General features: G+C 35.0%; 2 long non-coding RNA genes across 2 annotated transcripts in view; one reads left to right on the plus strand and one right to left on the minus strand.

Moving 5' to 3' along the window:
- Positions 1-13505, minus strand: part of LOC145524088 (uncharacterized) — a 410741-nt gene that overhangs the window by 310298 nt on the left and 86938 nt on the right. The gene's annotated exons all lie outside the window — the stretch shown is intronic.
- The window catches only part of LOC145524089 (uncharacterized), a 37544-nt gene continuing 36499 nt past the window's right edge, over positions 12461-13505 (plus strand). The window contains exon 1 of the long non-coding RNA XR_014067152.1: positions 12461-12608. This is a non-coding gene — a long non-coding RNA (uncharacterized LOC145524089). The remainder of the gene's footprint in view (positions 12609-13505) is intronic.

Genomic DNA, 13505 nt, shown 5'->3' on the forward strand with positions numbered 1-13505 from the left:
AATATTCAGCTGTGGATGTGTCTGATGGTGAAAGCAGAGTCCAATATTATAATGAATAATATTACATAGATCTGGAATGTTAGGTCAATGAATCAAGGTAAATTGCACATACTTAAGCAGGAGAGGGTAAGAGTAAGAGTGAACATAGGAATCAGTGAACCAAACAAGCAGGAATGGATGAATTGAATTCAGATGACTATTACATCTACTACTCTGGACAAGAATCTCTTAAAAGATGGGAATATCAGACCATCTTACCTGTCTCCTGAAAAACCTATATCCAGGTAAAGAAGTAACAGTTAGAACTGAACATGGAACAAAGGACTGGTTCGAAATTGGGAAGGAGTACGACAAGGCTGTATATTGTCACCCTGCTTATTTAACATGCAGAGTACAACATGCAGAGGCCAGGCTATATGAATCACAAGCTGAAATCAAGATTGCCAGAAGAAAGATCAACAACCTCAGATATGTAGGTCTATTCTAATGACAGAAAGCAGAGAGGAACTAAAGAGTCTCTTGATGAAGGTGAAAAAGGAGCATGAAAAACCTGGCTTGAAACTCAACATTCAAAAAATTAAGATTATGGCATCTGGTCCCATCTCTTCATGGCAAACAGAAGGGTAAAAAGTGGAAGCAGTGACAGATTTTATTTTCTTGGGCTTCAAAATCACTGCAGATGGTGACTGAAGACATGAAATTAAAAGATGCTTGCTCCTTGGAATGAAAGCAATGATAAACCTAGACAGCACTTTAAAAAGCAGAGACATCTTTTGATACCATGACAAATACATCTTTGATGTATGACAAAGGTCCATATAGTCAAAGCTATGGTTTTCCCAGTAGTCATGTATGGATGTGAGAGTTGAACCATAAAGAAGGCTGACTGCCAAAGAATCAACGCTTTCAAATTGTGTTGCTGAGGAAGACTCTTTAGAGTCTACTGGACAGCAAGGAAATCAAACGAGTCAATCCTAAAGGAAATTGACCCTGAATTATTCATTAAAAGGACTGATGCTGAAACCAAAGCTTCAATACTTTGGTTACCTGATGAGAAGAGTCAACTCACTGGAAAAGACCCTGACGCTGGGAAAGATTAAAGGCAAAAGGAGCAGGGGGTGGCAGAGGATGAGATGTTTAGATAGCATCACCAGCTCAATGGACATGCATTTGAACAAACTCTGGGAAACAGTGAAAGACAGAGGAGCCAGGCCTGCTACCAAGAGTCACACCATGGAGTGACAAACAGACACGACTTAGCAACTGAACACCACCAACAACAACACACATATTCTATTACACAACATAACATGGATATTTAACCTAACCTGAGGATTACCTGCTCTCAAATTATATATTTCATTGTTCTTTTTCCATTAAAAAAAAATCTCATCAATAAACTGTCTCATGCATCTTTTGCATAAGAATTATTTACTGAAAGCCTGATTTATAAAATCAACTCACTGTAACTAGATGAGTATATGCTACATGATGTTTAGGGAACAATTCTCATTTCTAGTAAACCAGAATGTACCACTAAATAAATGTACCACATACACACAATGGAATATTACTCAGCCATTAAAAAAAATACATTTGAATCGGTTCTACTGAGATGGATGAAACTGGAGCCCATTATACAGAGTGAAGTAAACCAGAAAGAAAAACAACAATACAGTATACTAATGCATATATATGGAATTTGAAAGATGGTAACGATAACCCTATATGCGAGTCAGAATAAGAGACACAGATGCATGGAACAATTTTATGGACTCTGAGGGAGAAGGTGAGGGTGGGACGCTCTGGGAGAATAGCATTGAAACATGCATATTATCGTATGTGAAACAGAACACCATTCCATGTTCGATGCATGAGACAAGGGCTCAGGGCCGGGGCAATGGGATGACCCAGAGGGATGGGATGGGGAGGGAGGTGGGTGGGGGGTCCAGGAAGGGGAACACATGTAAACCCATGGCTGATTCATGTCAATGTATGGCAAAAACTATTACAATATTGTAAAGTAATTAGCCCCCAACTAAAATAAATAAATTTATTAAAAAAAAAAAATTTGAGCAAGCTACATAACTTTTTACTGTCTTATTTTCGTCATCTGTATTATGGGAATCATAATAGTTCTTATTCTACTGTATGCAAATGGCCTAGTGGTTGGCAAAGCTGACCCTCACCAATGTTAACCATAGCTAAGTGCTCAACATTTAATTGATTTTTGAATTAACATAAAGCTTAATTAGAAGGTTAAAAATAATAGGAGAACCAATTCATGCAATCTAACTTTAGGATTTAATCTGTATAATCTCGAACTTCAATTCTGTTTCTTTACCCTTGATAAATGAACTTTAATTTTAAAAACTCATTTTCAGTAGCAATACAAATGAGGCAACATGATACAGCATAAAGAACATGGAATATATAGACATATTTGGACTAAATCTTAAATTTAACACCTTCCAATTTTAATATTGAAGAAGACATTTAAAATTGTTAAAGTCATTTAAGACTTCAACATCTTTCTCATTAAGTAGTGAAAAGAAATTTTATATTACCACCAAGAAGCATTTAAGGTTTACATAAGAAACACATATGATAGGCAACATACATTATTTTTGTTTTTATATTTGTTTTTAATTTTCCATTAAAATGAAAGCTTTAGTATATACACACAACACAAAATAAATACTAAATTCAAAGGTCTTGAAGTATTTTTATGAATTGCTTTTTAGATATATTACAATTTTATATGCATATAGCAACTTACACAAACAAGATATTTCTAGTTGTGAGGCTTACTCAAGAAATTATTGAATAAAAATTCTATAGTTTAAACTTTTATGAAAAAAACAATTAAAAATATGGAGGATTGAAAGCTATGCAGGATATATATACTTCATGATACTCTGAAACACAGTTTTGCTTAAATACAGATGTCATGGTTTTCAATATAGATTTAAAAGAAAAAAATTAAATGGCTAAAATGTGATTGAAGTAAACGTAAGGAGAAATCTAATAAATACTATATTTACAGGAGCCATCTCACATGTGTGTAGGATACAGTCGCTGGTTTATGAGTTCTGATTTACTGAACATCAAATCTGTTGAAGAATTTATTTTTTTTTTAGCAAATCTGTATTAGAAACACATGCTTCTGAAAGAAACTCCATTAACGTGACAGAAGAACATAGGAAATTAACATTTATTCTTCATTAAACAAGTTTTAAAATAAATGTACTCCATACAAAATGAGAATCTTAAATGTGTATTTAATACCATTTTACAATGCATTTTACCATTTTATCTTCTCATTTGTAGAATAGTTTCAAAAAATGTTTGCAGTGCTCTTGCTGCATGTATTTTTTAGCCAATTCTGTTTTGTCAATGGCTAGAGCTAACTACATGAAAATATACTTTTAGTAAAGTAAATGCCAACGGTTTTTAACCTGGAAAAAGAGTTTCCAGAGGATTTCTGTTATTGGAAATATTTCAAAATTCAAATATGAGTTGTTATCGAGAAACAGAAAACATCCCCCTACAAAATCCTTATGTGCTTTTAACATCTTAAACCTTAATTTCTTAAAGAAGATGGAAAGAATAAACTGGAAAATAAAAGCAAACCACATCATATTTCTTTAATCCAAACACTTTTTGATGAAGAAAATGTTGGTATGGGGTTATTCTTTGCAAGAGCAAGGATAGTACTTACCTAACAGACCATGAACTGCTTATTGCCAAATTCAGAAATAAATTGAAGAAAGTAGGGAAAATCACTAGTCCATTCAGGTATGACCTAGATCAAATCCCTTATGAGTAGACAGTAGAAGTGACAAATAGCTTTAAGGGACTAGATCTGATAGACAGAGTGCCTGATGAACTATGGACAGAGGTTCGTGACATTGTACAGGAGACAGGGATCAAGACAATCCCCATGGAAAAGAAATGCAAAAAAACAAAACGGCTGTCTGAGGAGGCCTTACGGATAGCTGGGAAGAGAAGAGAAGCGAAAAACAAAGGAGAAAAGGAAAGATATTCCCATCTGAATGCAGAGTTCCAAAGAATAGCAAGGAGAGAGAAGAAAGCCTTCCTCAGCGATCAATGCAAAGAAATAGAGGAAAACAACAGATTGGGAAAGACTAGAGTTCTATTCAAGAAAATCAGAGATACCAAAGGAACATTTCATGCAAAGATAGGCACGATAAAGGACAGAAATGGTATGGACCTAACAAAAGCAGAAGATATTAAGAAGAGGTGGCAAGAATACACAGAAGAACTGTACAAAAAAGATCTTCACAACCCAGATATCATGATGGTGTGATCACTCACCTAGAGCCAGACATCCTGGAATGAAGTCAAGTGGGCCTTAGGAAGCATCACTACGAACAAAGCTAGTGGAGGTGATGGAATTCCAGTTGAGCTATTTCAAATCCTCAAAGGTGAAGCTGTGAGAGTGCTGCACTCGATATGCCAGCAAATCTGGAAAACTCAGCAGTGGCCACAGGACTGGAAAAGGTCAGTTTTCGTTCCAACCCCAAAGAAAGGCAATGCCAAAGAATGCTGAAACTACCGCACAATTGCACTCATCTCACATGCTAGTAAAGTAATGTTCAAAATTCTCCAAGCCAGGCTTCAGCAATACGTGAACTGTGAACTTTCAGATGTTCAAGCTGGTTTCAGAAAAGGCAGAGGAACCAGAGATCAAATTGCCAATATCCACTGGATCATCGAAAAAGCAAGAGAGTTCCAGAAAAACATCTATTTCTGCTTTATTGACTATGCCAAAGCCTTTGACTGTGTGGATCACAATAAACTGTGGAAAATTCTGAAAGAGATGGGAATACCAGACCATCTGACCTGTCTCTTAAGAAACCTGTATGCAGGTCAGGAAGCAACAGTTAGAACTGGACATGGAACAACAGACTGGTTCCAAATAGGAAAAGGAGTACGTCAAGGCTGTATATTGTCACCCTGCTTATTTAACTTATATGCAGAGTACATCATGAGAAACGCTGGGCTGGAAGAAACACAAGCTGGAATCAAGATTGCCGGGAGAAATATCAATAACCTCAGATATGCGGATGACACCACCCTATGGCAGAAAGTGAAGAAGAACTAAAGAGCCTCTTGATGAAAGTGAAAGAAGAGAGTGAAAAAGTTGGCTTAAAGCTCAACTTTCAGAAAACTAAGATCATGGCATCTGGTCCCATCACTTCATGGGAAATAGATGGGGAAACAGTGGAAACAGTGTCAGACTTTATTTTTTTGGGCTCCAGAATCACTGCTGATGGTGACTGCAGCCATGAAATTAAAAGACGCTTACTCCTTGGAAGGAAGGTTATGGCCAACCTAGATAGCATATTTGAAAGCAGAGACATTACTTTGCCAACAAAAGTCCATCTAGTCAAGGGTATGGTTTTTCCAGTGGTCATGTATGGATGTGAGAGTTGGTCGGTGAAGAAAAGCTGAGCGCCGCAGAATTGATGCTTTTGAACTGTGGTGTTGGAGAAGACTCTTGACAGTCCCTTGGACTGCAAGGAGATCCAATCAATCCATCCTAAAGGAGATCAGTCCTGGGTGTTCATTGGAAGGACTGATGTTGAAGCTGAAACTCCAATACTTTGGCCACCTCATGCGAAGAGTTGACTCATTGGAAAAGACCCTAATGCTGGGTAGGATTGGGGGAAGGAGGAGAAGGGGATGACAGAGGATGAGATGGCTGGATGGCATCACTGACTCAATGGACATGGGTTTGGGTAGACTCCGGGAGCTGGTGATGGACAGAGAGGCCTGGCGTGCTGCAATTCATGGGGTCGCGAAGAGTCAGACACGACTGAGCGACTAAATTTCTGCTCAACAGACTCCAAGTTTTCCTTCTTAAATTCCTCACACTGATTCATTCACTTATTCATTCAATAGGTACTTTTTGAGCACTAAGACATGTGAAGGAGTGCTCTAGAATATATGTATCTAAGGAATACAAAAGTAATAAGACACAAAACTTGCTTTAAAGTGATCTTAAGGATTTTTAAAATACTTATAATTGTGTCATAATATTATGATATGAAAGAATTATATTATAAAATAGTATATGCAGTGACCATACCTAAAGGAAGTAAAGATTGGGGTGAGATTTAAAGGCATTACCTTTAAATTACAATTCATCACCCTATTGTAAGTGTTATTCCAGAACAACTGGCTTGTTCCAAGACTGTCTGGAGCAAGTCAAGGTTCATGAGCACTCTATTTAAAGAAGCATAAGACTGTGGGAAAGTCTCCAAGGGGTGGTTAAGGAAGATGCAGAATGAAATTGATTCACTTCAGAAAAAGAATAAGACCATTTCCTACTGGGACAATCTTAGTGGCTACCAAAATACAGATTGATTTTCTGTAATGTCATTTATAAATATGACAGAAGAGTTTCTAGAATAGAATTGGTTCACTTTTGAATGAACTTATGAGAAAAAATGCATTACTGACCTAAAAAGTGCCTCTGAGAACTCTAAAACATACATCATCTGTAGCCATACTATCTGATAGACTTCCTCCAGGTTGTTATGATGAGTGTTCTGTTACTTTAGAAGCAGACAACAAGGAACAGTCTGATTTTACCTTAGGGCTTCTATCATATAGTATCTAGGAAACCACATTGTTAAAGCATTGTGTGTTTTACCTGTTTACACCCCTCAGATATAGCCTCTACTATGGAAAAATGAAGAAAAAATTATCCTGAAACAAAGAACTGAAACTATCTAAAATCTAAGAAACAAAATAAATGGCAATATCATTTACCTTCTGTTAATGTTAGCTTTTTGCTTTTACACAAAATTTTAATTATGTGAAGGTGCCTTGTATATGTACACAGAATCTATATTAGAGGATTCTCTGGAAAAAGAAATCCAAAGTTGATTAAAACACACACACACACACACACACACACACACATATTTGATGAAATATTCAAATCAAGTTACCACTGAAGCATAATGAAGTTTTATATTCAAAGTTAAGCTTTAGAATATTTTTTACCATCACAAAGTATCCATACAGTATAACAAAGCAGAATAAGAATGTCAGCTATAGGTGATACATGTTACTCCCATTTATATTGCATTGTCTGTTCATCAGTGATATGGCACATGTAACCATGAAGAAGCTCAGGGAAAGAATTATGGCTCTATGACCAAGAAAAAGGGGAAAGAGGGCTATAGGAGGCAATTTTGGTAATCTAGATATAAAGTACAATGGACTTGGACCAAGATGGATAAAAGAATAGATATGAATAATTAAATAGAAAATATCAGAAAAGATTAATTAATAAGGCTTAGGAACCGGTTCAATAAGAGGGTCAAAGTAGAGGAGAAGTCATTGAGACTGAAAGGTTACAAATATAGAAAAGAAATCAAATTAAGAATCCTATTAATTAATAACATTAACTCCCAAGCAAAAGTTCTAAGACTAATTTGGGAAGAAGTAAAATACACATACACACAAATACACACATGTATATATATGTATATGAAAGTGAAGATGTTATTTTCTCAGTCATATCCAACTCTTTGTGTCCCCATGGATTGCAGCCCATCAGGCTCCTCTGCCCATGAAATTCTCCAGGCAAGAATACCGGAGTAGGTAGCCATTCCTTTTTATAGGGGATCGAACCAGGGTGGCTCAGATGATAAAGAATCTGACAGCAGTGCTGGAGACCCAGCTTCTATCCCTGGGTCAGGAAGATCCCCTGGAGAAGGCAATAGCTACCCACTCCAGTATTTTTGCCTGGAGAATCCTATGGACAGAGAAGCCTGGCTGGTTATAGTCCATGGGGTAGCAAAGAGTCGGAAATGACTGAGCGACTATCATTTTCACATGTGTATATAGGTTTACACACACACACACACACACACACACACACTATATATATATATATATATATATATCTAGAGAGAGAGAGAGATTTACATTATATGTATGTACATGTATGTGCATGTGTTCTGCTTTTTAAAAAAGTATTATGGAAAATTATTTCATGGATATTGAAAAAGAATAGATACATTATTAATACATTCCTAATAAATTTGACTATGTTCTTAGGTATTATATTTAAATCCCTTTAACCCAATGTAAAGGTTAAGCAACACTTTCAGCCTAGGGAAGTATGCAGGAAATAAATCACAATTGAACCCTAAAATCTTGAATTGCAGTTTATACACTACCTAAGTAACTGTATCTTTAAGGAGAACACATCATAACTTTAACTCCAAAAATATTTTGGCAAAGCTACTTTCAGCAATATTGTCTCTGGCAAACCACACTTAATTTCAAACTCACAGACTGGATCTTTGGCTAAATATGCCTCAGCTAACCACCTATCCATGAGAGATTTAACTTCTGGTAGTGTTCATGTAGTCTAAATTTTATAGCTTAATCTTCAGGGAATTGATCTTAAATCACCATGGAAATCCCTTACTGAACCAATAAATAGTGACAGAAGTGGAAAGAAACTTCCATATTTATTCAGCTTTAATTTTCCCTCTTTTACTGATCATTTTCTCAATGGCTAAGGAAAGCAACATGACACAAAAATTAGAAGGTAAATAAATCCAGTTTCCATAACCATGTATTGGAAAACTGGTTTCAAGTTTTGTATGTTGTTATCTGGCTTAATAGTTTTATTAGACTTTTAATTTTATGGAGTTGCGAGAGAACATATTCATAATATTATGTATGTATTTTTATTAACTGAAGAAAGGAAATCAGAAATATTGTGTTAAAAGTTCATTTCAGGGCAGATTGTATAGACTCTTATCCTGGTGTTGATTGTTTCCACAGGGCTATTTACCATGAATTTCTTGGATGAGGTACAACTTGAGTAAGATCCAGTCATTCTTGAATCTTGGATTTTATTCCAAAGCACAGTTACCAATAACGCAAAGATTGTAAAACAAACACAAATTTCTTGAGAAGTCGTGCGTGTGTGTGGCACTCAGCCGTGTCCAACACTTCTTCATGACTTCATGGTCTGTAGCCCGCCAGGCTCCTCTGTCCATGGACTTTTCCAGGCAGGAATACTGGAGTGGATATCAATTTCCTACTCCAGGGGATCTTTCCAACCCAGGGACTGAACATGTGTCTTGCATCTCCTGCATTGGCAGGTGGATTCTTTACCACTGCACCACCTGGGAAACCCCTGAGAAGTCATACCTTCAGTAAAACTGATCCTTTTCTACGTTTAGTCTCTCCTTTATTTTTTTATAAGGATATAATTATTTTAAAGTTCACTTTCAGATTATCAAAGATAAGCAAATTTAAAATTTTGAAGTCATACAAAAAGCCTAACACTGTTGAAGGTGATATTCAGATAACTCGCTACTACATACATTGCTACAATTTATACTAAAGCAAGCAATTTGGAAAGTATACTATCTCCCTTCTCTTGGCTCAATAAATAATATATGCTCTTATTTCACTAAGAAAATGTAGATAATTAAACAAAAAATACTCCATATCACAGTCTAGAGATTTGTCTTCATCTACTGCTATATTCTGCCTCTAATCAAAAGAGATGAACTCTCTCAGCTTCTACCTAAACTCAACCCTTTCTATACCTCACATCTCTTATTTTATTTTTCTTTTATTTGTATCATAATTTTCCCTCCTCTGATTTATCATTATCATCAGCCTATAATCATTCTGAAATTCATCTATCTTAATATAATAAAGTCCCCTATGTCCCATCTCTCTCTTTAGTTGAAATAAAATCTAATTAAAATTACATTAGAATAGAACTTGTAAAGGCCTATATGCCTTATCTCTAATTTCTTACCCCCAAATTTCTCCTCTGACTCATCCTAAAGTTTTATTCAAAACATTTTACTAAAACTGCTCTTGACATGGTTATCAATGACTTTTACCTTGTCTTCTTAGAGTGTCAATTTTAAATTATATTCTTGTTTAATTCCACCACCATTTGATATGGCTGATAATTTCCTCCTTTTCAGAATGATTGTATAAATTGATTTCTAAGATTCCACACTCCACTGGATTTCCTCCAACACCAATGTTTACTTTTTTCAGTGTCCCTTTGCTAATTCCACTCTCTCTTCTACTTTGAAATGCTGGATTTTCCTCTGTTATAGTCTATTTTCTATCCATTCATTTTTTTGCCATTTCAATGGCTTTACCAAACTCCTTAGTTTAGAGTCCCCAAGTTAAGCCATTGCCTTTGGTCCATACATGAATATGCAAGTTTCTACTCAGTTAGCTTGCAAGGGTTGAAGAAGAAAAGAACTGTGAAAGGAAAAAAAAAAAAACAAAAACCAGAGATAGAAACTGGTTAGATGGTACTAGGCAATTACAATGGTGGGAGAAAAGGATTCCTACTACTGTGGACAGGGTGTTCAATTCTTATTTCTAAGCTGTTTCTGTTTCTGAGATACTTCCCTCTTCCCCTCCACTGAATCATGCATAGGACTACACACAAGCACAGTTTTAAGTGAAAGAGGTTATATCTGTGAACATTAAGAAAATGGCCTGAGGTTGACATCTGGGTCCATGTGAGGTCTAATAAGAACTACATTTGGGGAAAAGGAAGATAATCTATACACTAAACTAATTAAGCAGAAGTAGAAAAATAGAGCCAGAAGGGATCTTGGTGATGGAAAGTTCCTCTTGGGATTTTCAGAGATGTGGGAAAAGAAACGCATACAAAGAGATTTAAACCTTTAGGGATAGTGATGATAGCTGATTTCCAGATTATACATGTACATTCCCATCTGGCGGGTATTGTCAACAAGGAGGAGGCATGATATGAAAATCTGATATGAAATGAAATATTTAAATATTTCCTTTAATTAGGTTCTATTCAATACCTGTGCAAATAAATGGAACCTGAATATAAAACTCAATAAGGAAAAACAAACATAACTGAAATTTTTTCACCATGTATTCCTTAGCTTATATATAATAATATGTCTTACACAAAAACAAGTGCCAAAAATAGTCATCTGAAAAAAAAATATGGCCTCAATCATACTTAACACACCTGTGATTTATATAAATTAAGGTACTTTAGCTTAATTTTGAAGAGAATATGAAAGTACAAGAAAAGTATTTCATATGAAGTATTTCATATTTCATATGAAAATATTTTTTAATTGATGATATCTAGAAATTAATCAACTTAATCTACCTGAGAATTTGCTTATTATAATTTCATGAATTTTTCATGAGTTAAATGAATGCCAAGTTAATAAAATCGCCTGTATCTTTTCTTTCATAAAACTCTTTATCAAAATCACATTTACTATCAAAGGAATGTAGTTTTAAAATAAGTGAGAGTCCCTGTCTCCCTATATTCTTGCCATCCAGAGGACAGTGACCACATCCTACTTTCCTTAGTTAACATTTGGTGATGTTTACCAACAGATTTGAAGTTGTAAAGCCAGCATTCCAGAGACTATTACTCCATAGATATACTGATCTAGATTTTGGTTTGCACCCAACAAATGCATGGAGATGCCTTGGTTTTAGTTTCAGCTCTCAAATCTTTCCACCTCACTTGGGCTTTTCCTATAGAAAGGAAATTTTCTATTAGAACAGCAAATTAAAGTACAGTATCTGATCATGTACTTAAATATTAGCAAAACAATTTAGAAAAAAAGTATAAACTAGCTAAAGTTAGGCTCCATTCGTAGTTTTTTTCAAGTATTCTTAATCACTGTAATTTAATTTTGAGATTATCTCAGGCTTGAGTAAAACCTGCTCTAAGTCATTCTTAAAATCAAGAGAAGCCTGCTGTATCTCAGCCCAGGTTAGCATCAAGTTTTTAGTCCACTTTCCCTAGGCATTTCAACTTCCATTTACTGTTACATCGTCTGCCTTTGTGCTCTTTATTGTACTAAAACCATTCTGATTTCTTACTGGGATCTGACACTGCTTGAAGAAAAAGAATTATATGACTTCCCTTACAGCTAAGAGTTGTGTTAATCTCCAGAAAAACTTCAGATTGTCTCCCTAATTTCTGAGCATAGTTTCACATTCCAAACCACTGGTAGAAGAAAAAGTACCCTAGCATGCTATATTTGCAATTATGGAATCCTCTTAAATGTCTTTTAAAATTTTTATTACTCTATGTTATTACCAAAATTATTGTAAGCAGATTGATTATAGAAACTTTGGACAAAAAGAAATATATACGGAAAAAAAAATTTAAACTACTTTGAAACACTGCACTTGGTTTTCTGACACTGCAGACAAATTACCACAAATGTGATGGTTTAAAACAATTGAAATTTATTCTCCTACAGTCCTGAAGGCTAGAAATCTGAAATTCAGAAAGGCAATGCTCCCTCCAGAGGCTTTAAGAGATAATTCATTTCCTTCCTCTTCCATATTCTGTTGGCTCCAGGGATTTCTCTGTGACCTCATCATTCCAATCTGTTTTGGTGGTCACATGGCCTCTCTTCTGCGTGTAGTCTCCCTCTGTTGACTTTCACTAAAACCCTTGGCACTGGATTCGGGGCCCATCCAGATAATCCAGGGTGGTGTCTCTCATCTCTAGATCCTTCATTACATCTGCTGAGATGCTTTTTTCAAAAAAGGTAACATTTGCAGATACTGGAAATTAAAATGTAGATATATCTTTTAGGGGTCCATCATTCAATTCACTATAAAAATTTAAACATTTAAAGAATTAAAAAAGAGTCAATCTTTCTCTTAATATCTCTCATTATGGCCTCATCCTGTATAGGATTTCCCATAAAAACAGTAAAATAAGTAATATATTTTTCAAAATATATTTCTATTTTGTTAAAACTTCATTTAAAAAATACATAACAGAGAAAAATCCAAAATTTAAATTATTTTTGAAGGAAATAGCATGAGGATAAGAGGATGCAATATAGGCATATCATATCAGTACCTAGGACATTAGCAATAGTGGATTAGTTCTAAAACTGAGTACTTGTTTCATGGGTGTATATTTTATTATGTTTCATAACTTACTTATATGTTTTACACAGTCTTTAAATTAATGAAACATTAGCCATTCAGAGACATAAGGAGGATTTTCATAGGATATTTCCAAAATGGTGATAACAGCTTACACTCCAGTAGTATTAAAAGCATCTGTCACATTGTAGATACCAACCACATTGAATATCATGTTAAAAAAAAAAAAGGAAAAAGCAATCTTTGCTACTTGATAAAGATAAATGTCATTTTAAATTTATGTATTTAAGCACCTCTTATTTTTTCACATGTACTTTAGAATAAGTTCATCAAGATTCTAAAAATATTTGAATTTTGACTGGAACTGCATTGACTCAATATATAATTTTAAAGAAAATTAACATTATAAAAACGTTGCATCCTCTTATCAATGTATACAATGTAAAAGTCCATCTCTATACCTCTTCTCTACGGACAGTTAGCAAAAATATAAATGATTTCTCCATAAATGTCTTGCCCATATTTGAATAGTTTTATTCCTGTTAGTA

This window comes from Giraffa tippelskirchi, chromosome 10, assembly GCF_054371585.1.
Source record: "Giraffa tippelskirchi isolate mGirTip1 chromosome 10, T2T-mGirTip1v1.2.pri, whole genome shotgun sequence".
Classification (NCBI taxonomy): Eukaryota; Metazoa; Chordata; class Mammalia; order Artiodactyla; family Giraffidae; genus Giraffa; species Giraffa tippelskirchi.